Below are 21,835 nucleotides of genomic sequence, written 5' to 3' on the forward strand. Positions count from 1 at the left end.
TTTTTTCATTAATTGATAAGCTTTATGGGGAAATATAAAAATTGGTTGTACAAATATAAGATATAAAAAGGGAAAAAAATTATTAAAAATTATACAAAAAAAAGTGAGATAACTTAAGAGACCAGTTATTAAATATAACTGGTCTCTTTAATGAAAAAAAAAGTAGCGCAAAAAAATTGCGAAATGCAATAGCAGCATCAAAGAGACCTCTTATATAAATAACAGGTCTCTTTAATATTTAAAAAAAACCACAGCAAGTCTTTTGTAGCAATAGCAGCATTAAAGAGATCGCCTATCTTAATAAGAGGTCTCTTTGATATTGTTTGTTTTTACCAATAGCAGCATCAAAGAGACCACCTATCTATAATAAGGGGTCTCTTTGATTTTTTATTTTTAAAAAAAAATACTGTGTCACCGGACCCACTATGACTAAAGGTGGGTTCGCCCCTGTCCCTACATCCCTTTTTGTATTTAAAATATTATTAAGAAGGTGGCTCATACTTTAGTGTAATTAATCTCTTGAGCTTCATCCTTTTAACAATAATAATAATTCTAAAAGCATAAGTTAGACAATGAATATTTAATAGCAAAATGTATTAATTTAGAGATTCTAAAATATCTGATATCAACATGTATTTTAGATTTGAAACTTTGTACATAGAAGCATGACTAAGACTATACAAAATCAAATGTATGTGAACGACGCTACAACATACGTAGCAGCTTAAAGAGCAAAGTAGAGAAAAAAAATATTCATGTAATAACTTAAATTTCTTAACGAAGCATAGTTCTTAAAACCGTCTCAATATCGTTGGCAATTGCTATGGCGTCCTTTGAAACACCTTGTAGTCCCATTCTAGATAAGCCAACACAATACAATTTATTCTTTCCTTTCCAATGATTTGGGAAGCAATTCTTCAGAAATCCATCGTTCTTTAGTATAAAATCATAATCCTAACAAAATAAATCAATTTCATTAGTGTCTATGTTAATAATATGTTATAATTTTTGTTATGGTTAACCATGAGAATAATTTTAGTTTAATAAACTAAGATTGGATTATTTCTTATGTTACATAAATATATAATACCTTAAGCCATTCACAAGCTGTGCTTTTGAATCCGGTTGCAAATATTATTGCATCAAAGCTTAATTCAACTTTATCTTCAAATATGACTTTGCTCTTATTAATTTTCTCAATTCCTGGTAAAACCTATAAGTTTCACAAATAATAATAAAACAGGTAAGAAATTTGCAAATAAAATACAAGTAACAAACGATAGATTTAATGGATGATACTTTTTTAATGGAGGTATTCATGGTACTTGGTAATTTATCTTAATAATGTTATTTAGGATTGTCCATTTTGTCCCCATATATACAATGGAAAAAAAAAACCGAGGGGTGAAAAAAAAATTAATAGACAAAATTTATTAATGAATAAATAATTATGAGTATTTTACCTTAATTTCTCCATATTGAATTTTTCCAATAGTTCCAACATCAATAACAGGGATTCTTCCCTTTGTTGCTTTAAGTAAAAAAGGGCCTTCATTTAGTCGATAGATTCCATACTTTGATAAATTTCCATATTTCAAGTTGCTAGAAAGAGTGACTAGAGCATCGACTATTGATAAACTAAAGTACTTTAGCAAGTGCATCTCTACAAAGATCATTTCTCTTGCAACCACATGAACCTATATATAAACCAACCAATAATAAAAAAAAAAATGTAAGTACAGTTTATTTGTGTTTGCTATATTTACAAGATAAAAAATGTGATAAAAAACTAATCGGATTTCTAATAATAATTGAAGTGTTGGCTCCTGAATTACACAAATCATAACTAATTTCCATCCCAGAGTTTCCACAACCAACGACCAATACATCTTTGTCTTGAAACTCACGAGCAGACTTATATTCACTAGAGTGCATTATATCTCCCTTAAAATCCTTCAAACTGGGGATATTAGGGATGTAACCCTTGCCATTTTCACCTGTTGCGACTACCAAAAAAACTCGCGACGAAAAATTTAGATGTTTTCACACAAGTGTCCTTAGCTTCAACCAGCCATTTTCTCTTGGCTGCATCAAACGATGCTGATTCAACAGAGTGAAAGTATCGTGGCCTAATATCAAACTCGATGATATAATCATCAATGTACTCTATGAAATAATTCTTACTCATATATTTCTTGGCTGGTGGTGCATGGGGCTTATGGGGTAATGAGCAAAATTCTTTTGCTAGATGAAGATAGCATCGATCATATGCGCGTTTCTTCCAAAGAGAAGCATAACAATCTACCTTTTCAAGAACAATGTAGGGAATAGATTTTTTTGTTAAGCATGCAGCAATGCCAAGTCCCGCAGGACCTGCGCCCACTACTAGGACAAAGATTTCTTCCATATGTTTGTTTTTGTTTTATTTTTAATTGTTTTGATTTGCAAAAGAAGGTGTATATTCAAAGGAAAAGATTGGACTTTGGGGTGAGTATATTTTTTTCACTTGAGGGAATAATTTGGGACTAAATAGTGTGTTTAGGATTATCCCTCCAAAGTGATTTAGGGTATATATAGAGGGTTGTGTTGTAATATGACAATTAAGACTACATTTACATGATGATTTTTGTACTTTTGGTGAGAGCGCATTGGCATGTGGTGTTAATAATATTGGATTTCTCATGTAATTTTGATATTATATGATGTATAGAATACAACTTACTAGGACATGCTAAAAAGTAATAAAACAAAAAAAAAGTGTTCCTATATTTAATTTAATTTAAATAATATGACAATTAGTTTTTGTAATTTTTTTTATTTTTTTATTTTTTATTTTATTTTTTTTTTTATGATTTGGGTACTATTGGAGGAAGCGCATTGACATGCGTTCTTATTAATATTTGACAAATTGGCGTCATAAGATCTACAACATATAATTTGCTAGGAGGTGCAAAAAACTAAACAAACTGAAAAAAATTTCTAAATTTAATACAAATTCAATATAGTAAAATGGTATGTTTATTGATTTCATTTTTCGTCCTTGACAGTTTTATAAAGCCTAAATAACTTATACAAATTAAATTAGCATTAACAATTCTTTAATCTTTTAGTAGTATTGTAATGATAGGACATCAATTTGAAATAAAATAAAATGTATGAAAGTAGTATTTGATTAATATTTTTTTTCACGATTAATTAAATTAAATAAAAAATGAAAAGGTGCATAGGTAAAAAGGCACCAAATCCTCCTAGTAATCATCAACTAGCATGTGACCCGGGCTTTGCTCCGGGTGGTACTTTAAATAATTTTATTTTTATATTAGACGCTTTAAAAGTCTTGTTAACTTTTATATTATGGGTAAATTAGAATAGAATTACTAAAATAACTTCTATTGGATTTATTTTGTTGTTATTCTATACAATTTAATACTTGTATTTATATGTAAATGTGAATTAATAGAAGGAAAATTTGATAATTACCACCAACTATTGTTGCCAAAATTGAAAATACCACCTCAAGTTTTTTTTTTTAATTTTACCACCTAGTTTTTTCCAAAAATTTTCAAATTCCCACCTTTTGTGTGACATGACGTCATTATGGGCCCACACTTTTGTTTTCCCTCGATTTCCCTCTTTCTTCCCATGATTTCCTTCCAATTTCATCTTGAAATTTGATTTCAAATACAAAAATTTCACAAATTAGGTTATAATTGCTACAATATAACCTACAACGTACTTAATTAAGTAGTTTAATTAGGGTTTGGGTAATCAATTTGGGGGGTTTTTGCTCAATTCAAAAAATTAGGGTTTATAGGGAATATTTCAAGCATTATCCCAAACTTGAACCCCACTGTGATCATACACTTAAGCATGGTGGCGTCCAAAGGGAAGGCAACTAGAGAAAAATAGTCGCCAACAAGTTTTAGGAACTTGTAAACCGTTCACAGGGTGAAGGTTACACCCCCTTAACGATCCATGAGATCGTCAACTCCAATAGGTCTGGAACCATGACTGGTGTTCGGGGATGAGGGTACGAATCCAATCTAAAAGAGAAAGAACCCGCCCTATAAAATAGGCCTCTACTTTATTCTGCTCCTATTCATGTGTGCTTTATGACTAACATGCAATCATTAGGTTAACCCTAAACCTAATTAATCTATGTTGCTTGAATATTAATGCACAAATAAATATATTATTGGCGATCACTTGAAGTAAAATCATATTAGCCTAAACCAAATTATTAATTATCTTATTAAGCGTGATTTCATGTACAAATTCCCTTTAAACCTCATTAAAGGCGTGATCAAGCAATAACAATAATATATATCAAGCAACATGATAATAACAAATTATAACAATCATAACAGCCATAATATTTATCACATTAAAATTAAAGCTTAATAATAATAATAATAATAAGATCCTAGGCATGATACTAACATGATTAATAACAAACCCTATCATGTCATTAACAATAAAGATCAAAGCTTTAGCCCTTAAAATGATACTAACATGCTATTAGAAAGAATAAAAGGCAACCTAAACATGATTCTAGAAAGCAATAATAACATCCTAACATGATACTAGGAATCCGATATGAAATATTTAGACTTTCAAAAGGAGTAAAACACATCCTTTCGTCAGGCGACAAGTGCATCGCCAGGCGACAGGCTTGTCGTTTGGCACCTAGACAGTTTTTTGCGGATTTTGTTTTTATCATATCTTTTGATCCAGAAATCCAAATAAGGCATATAATATGTCGTTGGAAAGCTCTTTAAATATTATTTCCAACCCAATTAGAATCTGATTAAAATATTTTGTAGATAAAAATATATGGCCGAAATAGTGGAAGGGTGTTAGTTTTGGATAGAGTTTCGTATTTCTTTCATATCTTTTTCGTTATAGCTCGAAATTAATATTATAATATATCATTGGAAAGATAATTTCAAGATCTATCAAACCATAGAGTATTTTAATAAAGATTATGAGGCACAAAAATTAAATCTGACTGTCTTTGAACATCTTTAAATTTGAATAGGATTAGGACTTAAAAAAGGAAAGTTTATTCAAATTCAAATTCTTTGATCTTATCTTTTCAAAAAAGGATAATTAAGATTTTTAGAAACTTATAGAAGCTTTTATTAATCCTAATTAGTTTAGAAATAGGATTAAACCTTTGGACCCTCCACATGATCTTTGGGTCGTAGGTAAAATCCGGTTTGGGCCCAATTTAGTATTTCGGCCATAACTTCCTCATTATTCATCGGAATTGGGCTTATAATATATCGTTGGAAAGGTCTTTTCAAACCCCATTCAACTACACAAATATTGGACCCTTATCATGGACCAAACTAAACTGAACGGGACATTTTCATAAATAGAGTACGAAAAGAAATATTTTCAAAAATAGAAAGAAGGAATTTAAATAAAAATAACCGCATCACTAGACTTTTCACACTTTCACTTCGTTCGATTATCAAAGGCTGTGAAAGGTATTCAACACTAGGTTTGGTTTTGGGGAGACACATTTGGGTGTCTAAAGAAGCCCCCACTTTGATTGAGTTTGGAGAAACTTAAGTTTCGAAAACAAAAGTCAAAGTAATGATTGGGACGGAGAATGATTCAGAACGTTCTGCGATCCTAAATCATTCTTGTAACGTTGATACCTGCAAACTAGTGTTAGTTAAAACAGATATGAGAGTTAAGAAACGCGTATCTTGCACCGTCGAGCACACGTCTCTAGAGTAACCGATTTTGTTGCTGTATTTGTTGTGACGATCTGCCTCATCCTAGGGAATGTCATCGAAGACCATTCTGCTTGTAACGATCCTCAGTTTCGCTGCTGTTAATTCTTTGGGTGATGACAATCCTCTTTTTCTTTAGGAACAGTTGTCAACACAACTCTTGAATGATGTACGACAATCCGATTTAGGGAAAGTTGTCAATGCTTCGTAACAATCCATCCATGGAAATGTTGCCACGATGAAGCGACAATCAGTATCTCGGAAATTTTTCCTAAATCTAATTTTTGGGAAAAGTTGCCAATGCTTCGATCGACAATCCACATCTTGGAATGTAACTCTTGAAAGCAATCCACCTTGGAAATTTTCCAATGCTATGCGACAGTCCTTTTAGGAAAATATTGCACAATTGACAATCCGTGTCTTGGAACATTTGTGAAAAAGAGTCGATCGACAATCCAGTTCGGGAAAATTTGACACTTACTGAAATGAATGACAATCCACGTTAAGGAACCTTTGCCGAAATATTAAGATGAATAGAGACCTACGACAATCCTTTGGAAAATTTTGCCATAGGGAACTGGGTGTATGAAAATCCGATCTCGGAAAAATTGCCAAGGATTCTATGAATATATGACAATCTGAAGATGAAAATATTTTCCAAACAGAGAAGGAGTACGACAATCCACGCTTGGAAACTTTGCCAGAGGTGACAATCCAATCTTGGAAAAATTGTCGTTGAAGAAGATACGCGACAATCCACACTTGGAAATATTGTCAGTTTGAGATGACAATCCAATCTTGGAAAATTTGTCGTATAAGTGATGTGCTTGCTTTTGAACTGATGCCTTGGTGCTTGTAATGAGCCAATGTTTAGGCGCTTAAGCTAAGTGAGACGATCGTCGTCAGGTTAGTCACTTAATGTGATTGTAATCGAGCCGACTACTAATCATGTCAATTTGCTTATAGGGGCTAACTGGCATACCAAGGAACCCAAAATTGTTGTATGAGGTCCGCATAATTTAATATGGGGGCCATGTATCTTGTCGCTGCACTGGCGCATGCCAGAACTTCTGTCGCCGCGATCTCGCTCTGTCGCCAAACGACAGATGTTGTTGTCAGGCGACCGCCTTGTCGTCTGGCGCTGGTATCAGGTTTATATTCGCGGTTTTTCAAAAAAATTCGGGAATTTTCTTGCTCACTGGAATGTAACTACACTTATATTTGGACTATAGGACTTTGCTTATCTTTCTTTAGGGTTAACCTAAGGTTTAATGTTGCTTAACTCATTAAGACTTAATATGTTTCAAACACATGTGACTTAACATGACTCAAGGTGTAAACTTGACTTAATGATGACTCACTATGTGTGATTCGTGTGTGCATTGACTCGAAAAAAAAAATTCCGTCATTTTTGTGGAGGGTACCAACTTTATCCCGAAAAAGAAAGACGCAAAAAGGAAGAAGTGTTTGGGGGTGCATGTTGAATGAGCTTAGTCAAATATATGCGTTTGATGCTGTCTCTCAAAGTGCAAGGATTAATTCATTTTAAGCTATCTAAATTGTTGACTCAATAATGAAAGTATTTAAGTAACTTAGGCATGGAGGCTAAGTACTTCATACTTTGTGATGTAATGATGATTATGATTGATGAGTGATGTTGATATGACAAGGTATGCTTCAACGTTGTATCAAGATTTCATGACAAAGGGTTCCTAAAGGAAGTATAATTTGGTCATGTGTTTGTGATGTGTGTGAAAGTGACACTAAAGCTAGGCTGCAAAGGTTAAGTGTATGGATAATATTTTGAGAAGAGTCAAATTGTGGTGACTCTAAGGCTAGGTAAGCTAATGATGTAGGGATCAAGCCCCCAAGTCTAGCTCTAAATAAATAGGGATGAGATCAGAGATCCCTTGATATGATCATGGTGTGAGTGTGTGGATGTGAATATGAATGCAATTTTATTACGGCCGCACCCCAATGTGAGGTTTCCTACGTATCCATTAGGAATCAAGCCAAACGTAGCTCTAGCCGAACCTCACACAAGTGTGCGTATACCTCAAAAAGGTATTTTAAGGATTGTAACGTGGTTAGGCTAAAGGTTAGAGAAAGAAGGGGATAAAGGCTCAAAACCCTAGATAAGCCTCCAAGGTGTGCAACCAATTAACCTTGCTTTTGAATCTTAGTATTTGTATGCTTGAGGCTTTTAACTCTTTTTTAGCTCTCTTTCTTTTTTGTGTATATTTTACTCTCTTTCTTGCTTTTGCATTTTTTTATTTTTTATTCGATTCTTTTTTTTTTATAAGTGTGGGCAATCCCAATCATGCGGTCTATCACTCACTTGGCATTTATGTTTCTCAGGCACGGTACCGAGCACTCGATAAGAGATGCAATCCGAGGCGTGTTCTTATCAAAGATATTTTCATATCAAAGACATTGGAACACTTGCCCTTTTGCACGCTTTTATTATTATTTGCTTATTTTTGCTATTTTAATCTTTTGAATCACTCAAGCTTTTGTTCTTTGACAAATGCATAAGTTACACACCATCCCATCCCGAGGTTAGGTAGATGTGGGTTGAAAAAATGAAAGGTCTATCGTTAGACGAGGCTCAAAGTGATTTATCAAAAGAGTGATTGTATTTTTGAAGGTGAAGATGATATGATAGGCTACAAGGGCTGCCTCTAATCATGGGTATACCTTGTGCTTAGTTCGACATGGAATATTTTTTTTATGCAATGCAATGATCATATGCAAGGAAAGAAATGCTCTTTTTATTAAAAGGAAAAAAAAAAGAAAAGTTCTACAAAATAAAATCTAAGGAAAAATGAAAGGTGCCTATGCTAGACTTATTAGGGAAAGGATAAATAAAAGAAATCGAAAAAGAGGTCACGAAATCTTGTCATTGAAGCTCGCCTTGTGTCATTTGCTTTATCATCACCCAGTCTTCTTGCTAGCTAAAGGTAACGGGATCTTGTTTGCTTCTATGAGATCTTGAATGAGATTTTGAAATCTGTAACATTCATCCGTGGTATGACCATTTCCTTGATGGTACTTGCAGTAAGAGTCGGGATTCCATCTTGAAGATCACTTTTCTGGCGTTAGATCTTCAGTAGGGCTAATAGGTTTGATTAATCCTCGACCATAGAGATGATCGAAAGCAACATCATAGATCATTCCAATGGGTGTGAGCTCTCTTTTGGGTTTCTTCTTAGATCCTTGATTATCCATGGCTAAGACATCGTTATGGTCAAAGGTACTAACATTGTTACTAGAGTAGGTGTTTTCACAAGAAGAAGGATTATTGTTCTTCTTTCCTTTCCAACCACTGTTGTTACTATTGTTAGCAGCTTTTTACTTCGCAAGGTCATCTTCGATTTCAATACCTATGTCATAGACGGCTTTGAAAGTATTCATGTTGTGTTGATATTTCAAGTGCTTTGAATACTTTTCTTGTAGGTTCTTGATGAAAAACCTTACAGACTTCTTTTCAGTAGGGGCTTCGATCATATTAGCGGAAGTTTCCTTCCACTTGTTAAAGAAAGAAGTGAATCCTTCGTTTTCTTTTTGCCTTAGTATCTCAAGTTGTCTATAGTCTGTTCCAACTTGAATGTTGCACTTATATCTATCAATGAAAGCGTATACTATTCCGTCCCAAGTAGAGGTCTTCTTTTTATCAAGAGAAAAGAACCAATGTTGACAAACAGTTTCAAGATGTAGTGAGAACAAAGTGTGAAAAATATTCTTATCAATTCCTTTAATGTTCATTATAGTTTCAAAAGCTCTTAAGTGGAAATAAGGATTTTCAGTTGGCTTAAACTTAGGGATGTCATTGGCATTAAAATTCTGCGGAAGAAGCTCCTTGTCCACTGAGACCCCTTGTGAGCTAATGCCCTGGAATCTATAGTCATTAGAGAGTTTGCTCAAGCTTTCTTGCATGAGCTCGATTTGTTGTTGCCTCGCAGGGTCATTAATTTGAAGGGTCAAAGCCTTCATCACCTCACTCATGTTAGCCACGTCCTTCCTAAGTTCATTGACTTCTACTTGACTTGCCATTATCTTCTTAGCTTTTCTTTTCCGACTGACTGGTTTATCAAAAGGTTGAACTTGAACGAAGGTGTTGTTCTTGATTAATCGCTCTTCTCTCCTTGACCAAGTGCTGTGGAAAGGGAATTTAGGGGTGATTTTTTTATTATTTTGACTCAAGCTCTATTCAACATGCAATAGATGGGAAGAGAATAGAAATGGAATGGACCCTCAACTCATATGACGGAAAAACGACATATGCATGAACCTAAGACATGCATGGTCATGGTGACATATTCACAAAGTGTGTGCTAAGACTAGTGAGTGTAGGTGACATGATATGACTTGTATCATGACCGTGTGGCTAGACTATGTGACTAGACTCAAGCAAAGACTAAGTTAAGACCTCACGTATGTGCACTAAACTGGACAGACTGTAGTATTTTAATTCTAACTTTTGATCTGTGACTCTGATTAAGACGAAACCAACGCCAAATTAAAGATAAAACTTGGGGCTACAGATTCATGGGTTGTACAACTCGTAGTTCTTCCTAGAACTCCGGCTATGACCAAAACAAATTGACGCTTGTGCAGTGTACGGGAATAAAATTTCGGGTTGACTTAAAGCAACTATGACTCGATTCTAGACATATTCATTAGCTCGAATTAATTAATTAATTAAGCAAAGTCCTTTAGTCATTGGTTAGTTTATTGGAAAAAATTTTAATTACTACCTCAAAAAAAGGGTCTTTGTGAATTACTACCCCTAAAAAAAATGTTATTAATTACTACCCTAAAATTGATTTATTAGAGCAACTACTAACTTTTTTACTAATCCGCTTACTTAACCTCTTAATGATATCATTATTCATCTAAATTCTAATTAGTAGCTCTAAAACCTTAATTAATTAGATAAACCCTAGCACCACCTTCCCCTCACCGTTGCACCACCTCCGGCGGCCCCTCTTTGGCCCCTTACCACCTCCGACAGCTCCTCCACCATGAAACTCACTCCCTGCGCTCAATCCCCCACCACAAAACCCACCCTCACGTTCCACCACCACAAAATTCACCCTCTTCTTGTTCCCCCATCACGATTTCCACCTCTATTTCGCTTCCCCGACACACAATACCCACCCCCTCACTTTCCATCACCACAAAACCCATCATCCCTCCCATTTCCCACAACAAAACAAATCCCTATCCCATGAATGGGTTATTTTCGGGGGCTAGAAGAAGGGAAGAGTCGGTAATCAGGGTTGAGGAAAGGGGAGGGGTGGGTTTTAAGGTTTGGGGCAAAGGAAGGGGCGTTAATTGCAGTGGGTTTCGCGGTGGAAGTGAGTTTTTTGATGGATGGCAAAGAGAGAGTGGATTTCGTATTGGGGGAGCCGCCAGAGGTGGTAAAGGAGGGTTGACGGAGGTGGTGGGTAGGTGGTGTAAGGGTTTATCTGATTAATTAAGGTTAAAAAGCTATTAATTAAAATTTAGACAAATAATGATGTCATTAAGAGTTTAAGTAGGTTGATTAAGAAAACATGTAGTAGTTACTAGAATTAATCTGTTTTAAGGGTAGTAATTAACAACTTTATTTTTTAGGGGTAGTAATTCACAAAGGACCCCTTTTTGAGGTAGTAATTAACAAATTTTCCTAGTTTATTTAAGCATATTTATGATCACAAGTCAAACCAAACGGTTAGTTTAATCACATAAGAAGTATGCACAAGTAAAAGATGCACAAGTAGTCAAGTAGTCACAATATGATGCAATGAGTTTGCAACCTAACCATGGCTCTAGTTCTCTAAAGTTCAAGGATAAGGGTTAGTCAAAGAGGGTCCATGGTTATGAGTCCGGATGCATCGCGCGGAAGCCTTACCTTTGGAAGGGTTGGCGCATATGGATGGGACCCCGCAAGTTAAACTTGCTTCCACGGTTTGGTGGATTCACAAACTCGGATGTACCCGTCGTTGCCCAATCAATTGGGTAGATGGAGCGTGAAACCCCAGAGGGTTATAGCCATATGTAGAACACATATGGGTTAAGAAAAGAGAGAAAAAATCTATCAGGAAGTAGAATCAAGCAAACAGTGCTAGAACTAGTAAAAATAAGAAGGCAGAGTTCTGGCTCGGTATTGGAAGAACTTGGCGCCATACAACAGAGATTGGCGCCAGGGCGCCAGGAGATGACCCTGTCGCAAGACGACAAGCTTGTCGCCAGGCGACAGAGCCATCTCACAGGCGCTGGCTCTGTTTGCTAAATGCTAGTTTGTTTTCGCAGTATAATTTCAATTCTAGTTGTGAAAGATATTTCTCAAATTTCCTAAGTGTAACAAATCTTATGTTTTTGACTCATTTCGGATGGTCTTTCCAATGAGGACCTTTTGTTGTGCATATGTGACAGGGTAAAGTCGTATCCCCTAATCAAAAGTAAATACCTAAATCCTCTAACTAAAGTAGATAGGGAAGTAGGGTCGATCTTCACAGGGAAACAAGTCTTTTTACTCCTAATTAATTATTATAATCTAAATTATCTAAGTAACCAATATTTATATTTGAGTATGAAACTAAACTACAAGGAAAAGGAATAGGGGAAAAAACAATATATAAAAGGATCTAGGGCATAGGTTCACCAATAAATAATACTCCAGGGTAAAACATAGTAATCAATCATTGATATTGCATAAATAACATGATTAACAGGCTCTCGCAATTTATTAATCAACATAGATCTAACAGGCTCTCGCAATTTACTAGATCTAAGTTCTTATTGAAAATAGCCTTTAATATCAAATTAACATCTGCTCGATTCATCAATTTAATATTGCTATACTTTTACAAGCCGCAATTGTAAAACATTAAAACAATTCAATAGGAAATTATCATGCAATATCAATAATCAATAATAGTCAATCATCAATGCATCAATTAACCAGATTGTAAAGGGCTTTCGCTACGTATTACAATCACAGAATTAATCTACCGGTATTAAATCTCATCTCTCGAATCTCGACTTAACCATTTATAAATTAATCTTCCTATTGAAACTAGACCTAAACATTAATTCTCATCTCTCGAATCTTGAATCAATATTATTTATTAGATCCCCATAAGCCCTAGAAATAGAACTACTCACACATAATTAAAACTAAACTAATCAAAGTAATAAAACAAGACATGATCAAGGGAAGAGATTAAATAAAGGGTGGAATTAAACCAAGAATTGTAGAGAGAGAAATAAGAGAGAAAGTAATACTAAGAATTTAATTAAGAGGAGAGACAAAGAAAAGTTAGAGGGAGAAAGAGAAAAAGAAAACTAAACTAAAACTAATACTAATAAAAGAATTAAAACTAAGCTAATAACACCTAAGAAATTTGCCTCCCCTAAAAAGCTACGTACTCCACCTTTTATAAGGATTTAAGAATCTTATCTTAATTATAAGCTTAGGAAAAACTAATCCTAACCAAAATAAAACTCTTAACAAAACCCAAAGGAGCTAAATAAAAAGCTGCGGAAAATTTAATTGGTATACACTAGACCCTAGTGTAGGTAGGGATACCTACACCCCCCTCTAAATGATGCGTTTATCATGTTACCCACATCCCATAACCCACTAACCTACTGTAACTACCCACCATTCTCTCTAAAACCTTCTTCTTCATTTCTCTAGACTTTCTCTCTCATCAAAACCAGAAAATATGAACCAAAATTGCTTCAAAATACTACGAAATTGCTTCAAAATACTACGAAATTGCTTCAAAATATTGCTAAATTCCTTCAAATGTCTACATTTGCGAAGAAATTCAACAATCGCAACAACATTCACAGAAAGAGTAAGTAATTTTACTAAAAAATTTTGTATGAACCTATTTTTTCTACTACGTATTTCATTTTGAAATTACATGTTCAGAAACATAATCTAACTTGATTAGAACTATTTTATGCAAAAATCATTAAAATCTACTATGTTTTGTGTTTTTTTTTTACAGAACCGAAAAATATATTTCGAATTAGAGAGATAAAGAGAATGAGGATTCAGAGAAGAATCCTGTTCGTTGAACATAACAAGGCATAGTCTGAAGAAACGTAAGTATTATTTCAAAAACCTATTTAAACAAGAGTAGAAAAATTTTAAAAAAAAAACAACGAACAAAAGTCTCAAGTTGTAGATCTAGAACTTTTAAAAGATATTAAAAAGTCTTATGGTATAGATGTTAACATTTCTACGATTCCGAGTTAATATACGAACATATATAGAATTATAAATGTTCATTTGTATATTTGAATTTATTTGAGTTTATATTTGACTTTATATGCCTAAATAAATTATGTTCATTTTTATGATATGTTATGCACATTTATGAAATGCATAAATAATCATTCATTTGAGTTGAGAAACTGACTTATTTATTCTATCAAATCTTTTGATCATTTATGAAATTCATAATGTTCATTTACATATAAAGTAATGTTCATTTTAAAATATATGTTAATATTGGTTCATTTCAGTTTACATATATATTTATATGCCTAAATAACGAATGTTCATTTCTTTTATACATTATCCTCATGTATACTATTGATAATGTTCATTTGTATGCATTAAAACTAATATCTTACAACTAATCTAGCTATATTGTAGTGATGTCCAAAGTTACATATTTGATATAAATTTGCACATGGAATTGAAGAATACGTAGTTGTTTTGGAGAAGATAAAATGGCTTAACAACGCTGATTATACAAACTGCGGAGTATACATTATGAAGCATATAGAAACATTCACTACTAAACTTAATGAGAGTTAGATTTGTGATTTGAAACCAAATAGTGTAAAAGTGATAAATGTACAATAATGTAAGATATATTGTTCATTTATAAAGTAGTGTATATAATAATTAACATTTGTTAATTCATTTTGTTCAACAGGTGAACCAAATTAGGAAGCAAGGATGCGGAACTGATGTTATTTGAAGAAAAACACTAAATATAGGTTAAATAGAAGATAAGCAAGGAAGTTTGCAAATGAATAGTACATGTTATATGTTCATTTATGAAAGTGTATATGTTCATTAATGAATGTGTATATGATCATATCTTATACTTCCTCCGTTTCTTTTTACTTGCAACACAGCCTTGTGGCACGTGTTTTGAGGTCGGGTTTATGTAATGTAAACGGATAAATTATTCATTATAATTTTTACAAATGATACTTAACCCTATTCTAATCTTCGTGTAAAAATTATATTGATAAAATAGCTCGTTTACCCTCACTAATCATCTCCTAAAATTGCGTGCCTAAAAGGTGTGTTGCAAGTAAAAGAAAACGAAGGAAGTATATAGTTTTATAGATGATTTTTTTTGGAGGAAAATAGACTTATAGATTTTATTTGTTAAAAAAATTATTGGAATTGATATTTCATTTTAATCTTTATTTGTATGAAAAAAAATATATAATTTTTAGGTTTTATGAATTGGTTGTTGGTTCTTTACTTTTGTTCATTTTCAAATTGATAAATAATCATTTACATATGTTGAATTTTAAAAAAAAACAATATACTAAAAAAGGTATTATATAGAAACAAATTCTTATGTCTTTAACACTTGACGAACTTTGAACAAGAGCACCTTGATCATTTATTGGAACCGTGGGAGGAATAACTTAAACATTTGTCGATTGAACATTTCTGGAATGGGGTTTAAACATTTCTGGATTGAAGTTTGAACAATCCTGAGTTGAAGTTGGAACAATGCCAAGAACTACGGGTGGAACAAAATATCTAGTTTGAGATTTTGTAGACGCATTAGTACTCTTGGATTAACTTGAGCATCATTTTTAACACCAGCACCACCTTTATTTATAGGAACATTACATTGAGCTTGAGCAGCAGAAACACCAGCAACACTTTTATTTATAGGAATATTTAAATCCTTCGACTGCAAAACAAATTAAATGATCATATTAAAATATATAAATGTTCAATTACAAACACTTAAATAAACAGATAAGAAAAACAAAACTTTAGCAAGATATGAAATATCAGCTTTTTTCCCACTACACAAAGTTTTAATATACAATTATAAATGAACATAACAAGTTTCAAAAAATGATCATATTAAATCCTTTAAACACTAAATCCTTCGCCTTCAAATAAAAGTTAAATGATCATATTAAAATATATAAATGTTCAATTTCAAACACTTAAATAAACAGATAAGATCAAAACCTTAGCAAGATATGAAATATCAGTTTTTTTTCTCATTGCACAAAGTTTTAATATACAATTATAAATGAACATAACATGTTTCAAAAATGAACAATAATTAACAAATACAATGTTCAATAGCAAAATTGCACATGATCAATGTGGAAAATTTTGACACATAATATTATCAAGAAAAAATGGTAAAAACAAATAATCATATATGACATAAAAAAATTAAGAAGTACAAATGATAACACATAATTGATTAATTTTAAATATAAAAATGATCCAAAAAATAAATAAATAAATAAAAGCATACAAACAAAATCACGCAATTTTCAAACATAGAGCAATGAAATAAATTGAAGCAGCGAAATATTCATAACAAAGTATGAACAATCCAAAAACGTTCATCATAATCATAATCAAATTTTGAAAATTGAAGCAACGAAAAGAATAATAATACATAAATTAAGTTGAAATAAACAGAGCATTATAACACAACAATGTATTGATGATAAAAATTACAAAATTATGATTGTAATTACTCACATTGTTGATGAACAAACGAATCAATCAATCGAACTCTAGAAGACGGAAACCCACTTTCGTAATCACGATCGAAATTAGCAGATGAAGAATCAGCCATTGATGATCAACAACAATTATCAAAATCGTAGGAAAAATAAACGGCAAAATTAGTATAAAATCAAATGAAGAAGATGAATTAACTAGAGAGAATGTAGGTAGAAAAATGGAAATTGATCAATTGAGGAGAGAGAAAATATTGGATTTAAAATCATTTATATACATAGCTTGAATAATAAGAAACAAGGAATTAAAAAAATAAATAAAAAAAGGAAAGAATTGAAGCATGAATTAGCTTGTGAGTACTCCCCGCAAGCTACAAAACGGCGTAGCATCAGGGGGTGTAGGTAGACCATCCTACACTAGGATGTAGGGTATAATTTTCAAATATTGAGGAAGTTATGGCCAATTTACTAAACTGGGCCCGGTTTGAGCTTTATGTACGGACCAATGATCTAGGGGAGGGCCTAATATGATTTATCATTCCTAATGCAATTAGGAATGGTTTTGGTCTTCTAGAATCTTCTAGAAGGTTCTTTTCATTCCTAATTCAATTAGCATTGATAAGTTGACTTTGTTGACTTTTCAGAGTTTTAATCAAGATCAAATAGCATTTTCGAAGGAATTATATTATTTTATCTTCCAGTACGGGAAATTTATCAGATTTTCAAAAACGCGTTGAAATCCAGTTTGGCGTCCAACCCCAGGCCTTGGCGCTAGGCGCTAGCCATTGGCGCCAGCTAGCCAGGGTTGGCGCCAATCCTGTTTAGCGATCTTCAGACTCTGTTTTGTTAAATTATCTTTTTTGGCTTATTTTCTCTATAAATATCGTATCAAAACTCCGTTTTCATTGACGAATTCATCATCTACATCTATCAATTCACCAATTCTCTCATTCTCAAGTATTCTTTAGCATTCAATTCTTTCTTGCTTTTTCATACAAAATTCCGCATTCGCAAGATCTAGATACACCTAGCCATATTCGAAGTTGCCTTCGCCCTAGACGTGAAAGGTTTTAATTTCTGAGGGTTTGGTCCCAAATCTCTCTTTCAATTATTTAATTTAATTGTTTTGTTTATTATTTTCCTTGAAGTTACTAATGTTATTATGATATTCCTAGTATCATGTCTAGGGTATTTTTAATATTAAATATGATTGATATGATGCCTTTTATTTTCTTCCTAATATTTACTCGTGTTAGTATCATGTTAGGGCTAAAGATTTGATTTTTAATGCTTAGTGACATGTTAGGGTTTGTTATTAATCTTGTTAGTATCATGCCTAGGATCTTGCTATTTTTATTATGCTTTAATATTAACATGAACATGATTGTGATTATAATTGTTATAATTTTATGATGATTATTATTATCATGATTATTATTTATTATGTTGCTTGATACATTATTTATTCTTTATTGCTTGATCACACCTTTTATTGCATGTTTAAAGGGAATTGGTACTTGTAATCATGCTTAATAAGATAATTAATAATCTTGTTTAGAGTTAATATGATTATAATTCAAGTGATCGCCAATAATAGTTTATTTGTGCATTATATTCAACCAACATAGATAAACAGGTTTAGGGTTAATCCTATTGATTGCATGTTGATTAAAAAGTGCACATGAATATGATCAGAATAAAGTAGAGGCCTATTATTAGGGCATGTTCAATCTCTTTTAGGTTGGATTTGTACCTTCATCCCCGGACCCTTATTTGGTTCATGACCTTATGGAGTTGACGATCTCTTGGATCGTTAAGGGGTGTAACCTTCATCCTATGAACGGTTTACAAGTTCCTTAAAAACTTGTTGGCGACTCTTTTGCTCTATCTTCTTCCCTTTTGGACGCCACCGTACTTTAGTGTATGATCACAGTGGGGTTCGAGCTAGTGGGATTTTAAAGGCTTGAAATTATTCCCTACAACTAGCTTGTTGAAGAAAGATTCAAAGTTTGAATGAAATTAAATGAAAAGTGTGAGGAATTGAAGTGTTTCAAGTCTTAGCTTGAAAACATGTTTAACATGTATGCAACGTTAACCTTGTCATGTAAGAATGATACCAATTAACACTCATGCATACAACAATAATACTTGTGGTGGTGGTTTGTGGGTTGGGTGTTCATGGGTGTTATGGGTGTTCGTGGGTGTTTGAGTGTTTGTGGGTGTATTGGGTTCATGGGTATTCGTGGTCGTGGTGGTTCGTGGGTTGTGGGTGTGGGTTTGTGGTAGGGGTTCGTGGGTTTGTAGGTGTGGGTTTGTGGAATAATAAATGTGGGTTCGTGGGTTTTTGGTGGTGGCGGTACATGTGTTTGTAGGATTGTGGGTTCCTGGATTTGTGGTGGCCTGGGAATGGGAAGAGGACAAGGATTTAGAGTTCATGGATGATGGTTGTTTCCGATATGACTTTCGTTTTGTTGGTTTCCAAGAAAATATACAATCCGTCTGTAACATTATACTGTTAATTTAAAATAATCAATGAACGAAATAACGATGGCCAATTTCAAACAGCTAGTTTTCGGCAACGAGATTTGTTCTTCAAAAATTTAATGGTAAATTAAAGATGCGTTTTTTTTTGTAGTGGTTGATCGAATTGCGTTATGATACAAAAAAAAAATTGATTTCTTGCATACTCTATCAATTAAAGTTGTTGATGAGCGTAATTATATCGCTTATAAGCTAGAAAATTAAGAATATTTAGCATTTTATAATATATTATTGCACCATTATCATTAGGACTTTCTCTAATTCTCTGAACGTCATTTATATTTATATAATCTTTTCCTGTTTTATGCACTCATTTATTCCAAATACCTTCGTATGGTGATGCATAGGGATTTTCAAGATTGAGATAGAATTAAGGCTTTGTGGTGGTTCACCCGACCTCTTCTTGGTTTGCGCGAACATAGCTCATAACTTAATTTCCATATAAAATACACCACTTTAGCGTTTTCCCAAACCTCTTAGTCTAATTCCTTGTAGTATTTTAGAGGAGGACAAGATCAAACCTTAGAAAAAGTTAAGTTTGCCTGGTCCAAACCTACACCCTAGGGATGGGAACACTTCTTCAACCATTGGACTTAGGCTTTTTATTACCAAACCTAGATTAGGTTAAAAAAACCTACTCGTGGTTTACTCAAATCTAAGTTGATGTTCAGTTGAACCTACCTCCAAGTTCACTCGAACCTTGCCTTTGTTCAGACAAAGATTACTTACTTTTTTAGGGTATTAATTAGTTAAGTTTTGAGCACCTATTTATTTTAGAAGATTTGCGATTAATGTTTTGAAGATTCAATAATATATTTAAGCAATTCTATTACTAACTTTCTTTAATCGCCCCATCTCTTTCTGTTCACTAATGATACTTGCTTTACTTTATCATTCTTATGCTTAATGCATATGGCATTCTATTATTGTAGTTTAATCCTATACTACTATCTTGCTTAAATTGATTGTGATTTAATGTCATTTTTTTTATTGAATCTCCATAAATTTAACTTGGATATTGTTAAGCTTAGTGACTTTATAACTATAAAAGTTTGTTTAAAAATGAACGACATAACTAAATAATTTCTTATAAGAGTTCATTATGGGTATGCATACTAAGTAGTTCCTCTTTTAGGGGTAGGATAATAAATAACTTGATGAATGTGGGGTTTAGAGTTGCTAAACTTGATTAAATTGTTGCTTTCTTTAAATTCTTATTGCAGTCAAATTAATCACTTGAGTGTAATTTGATACATTAGGGTTGGCCTAAGATTTTGGTTGAGTTATTAATTTGACTTGGACTTTAAATTATCCATAATATGGTGGAGCTGGGAGTAGGAGATAGCTCAGTAGGAGTTATCCTGTTCAACTAGCCCCCCAACAGGTGGTATGAGGTTAGTCATGCCAACTCTTTTGAGTGCCCGACCGTATTGACCTGATACTACTCAACAGGTCGTCCAGCTGAGATCCTCCACATAAAACTAGCCTCCCAAGGCTTAGGAGTGTGTTAGCGATTATGAGACTTAAGTAGACAATTGGGAAGCGTGACTACTCCCCTTTCAATCTAAGAAATAACGAATTGAACTAAGTAAGGAATTTTGATTTCTCCCGCTGAAGTTTAAGAAATGGCCAGCCGAATTGAGCGGGGAATTTCAATAACATTTGTTGAAGCGTAAGAAATGATGAGATGTGATTTCATAGAATTAGAATTCATATTTGGTGCTTGAAGAAATTACTTAGAAAAATTTTGGGCTATATTGAGATTCAATGGTTAGTTTAAGTAGTACTTGGATTTGGTTTAGCATCACTATAATGCCCATTAATTATTCCACTAGATTGACCTTAACCCCATTAATTATATGCCCTTAGTGTTTAGTCTAAATTTTATACATATATTTTTCTTTAGCATTTGTTTATTAATTAATCATAGTAGTCTTAGTCAAATCAAATCACATTGTCATAGACCTAACTTAAATTAACTCATGTTCACATTGGTTGTGTAATTCTTATATATAGTCTTTGTGGATCTTCACCCTAGCTTACTAATGTATTCATTATAGGAAGTGCTAGTTATTTTTAGTAATTTCAGTTATAAATCATATGAAGTGAAGTACTCTATCCATAAAATGAAGTTGGATGCAATTGTGTTTGCTTTGAAAACTTGGAGACTTTATGAAGTGTAAAATCTAAATAGATCACTAGAGTTTGAAGCAAATTTTCACATATAAAGACTTGAACATGCATCAAAGAAAATGGTTGGAGTTGATATGAATATCGACAATCTTGATATCTAATACCATGAAGGGAAAACAAACGTTGTAATTGAAACTTTGAGTCAAAAGTCAAGCCAACAAGAATGCAAATTGTTTTAAATGCATCTGGTGAACTGTACAAGAAGATCGATACAGATGTTAAGCCTTGAGATTGTTGAAGCAAGAGTGTTTATATTGTGTGCATCAACTATTTAACTAATAAAATTTGATGAAATCAAGAAAAATCAAGTGGAAGATGTGATGTTACATTGAATCAAGGAGTAAATTTCGTAATTAGGAAAGAATATTTTTCTTCAAATTTGGTATTATATAGTAACAAAAGTTCTTGAACAATAACAAATGCATAGAGACAAAGTTCTATTTTCAAATTTATCATAAGAATGCCATTCTCAATTTCAACAGTTTAAAACCGATAAATGAACATGTTGTAATTGCCTCTATAAACAATAATATTAACCTAAAATTATAAAATAATCCACTTTTTCATAAATAGTCCCTCAAAACATGGGGTAATTCCTAAAT

The 21,835-nt window shown here is 32.9% G+C and overlaps 2 long non-coding RNA genes and 1 pseudogene across 2 annotated transcripts; 1 reads left to right on the forward strand and 2 right to left on the reverse strand.

Moving 5' to 3' along the window:
- Positions 1 to 774: 774 nt before the first annotated feature.
- Positions 775 to 3,061, reverse strand: LOC110692448 (annotated as a pseudogene).
- Positions 3,062 to 13,068: 10,007 nt separating this feature from the next.
- Positions 13,069 to 14,868, forward strand: LOC110692592. Its single transcript, XR_002505490.1, has 3 exons — positions 13,069 to 13,594; positions 13,751 to 13,847; positions 14,690 to 14,868. It is a non-coding gene; the product is annotated as an uncharacterized LOC110692592 (long non-coding RNA).
- A 585-nt stretch (positions 14,869 to 15,453) lies between these two features.
- On the reverse strand, positions 15,454 to 16,950 carry LOC110692593. The gene is made up of 2 exons (XR_002505491.1): positions 16,519 to 16,950; positions 15,454 to 15,697 (listed from the first exon to the last, which is right to left on the reverse strand). It is a non-coding gene; the product is annotated as an uncharacterized LOC110692593 (long non-coding RNA).
- Positions 16,951 to 21,835: the final 4,885 nt, after the last annotated feature.

This window comes from Chenopodium quinoa, unplaced genomic scaffold (genome assembly GCF_001683475.1).
Source record: "Chenopodium quinoa cultivar QQ74 unplaced genomic scaffold, ASM168347v1, whole genome shotgun sequence".
Lineage (NCBI taxonomy): Eukaryota > Viridiplantae > Streptophyta > Magnoliopsida > Caryophyllales > Amaranthaceae > Chenopodium > Chenopodium quinoa.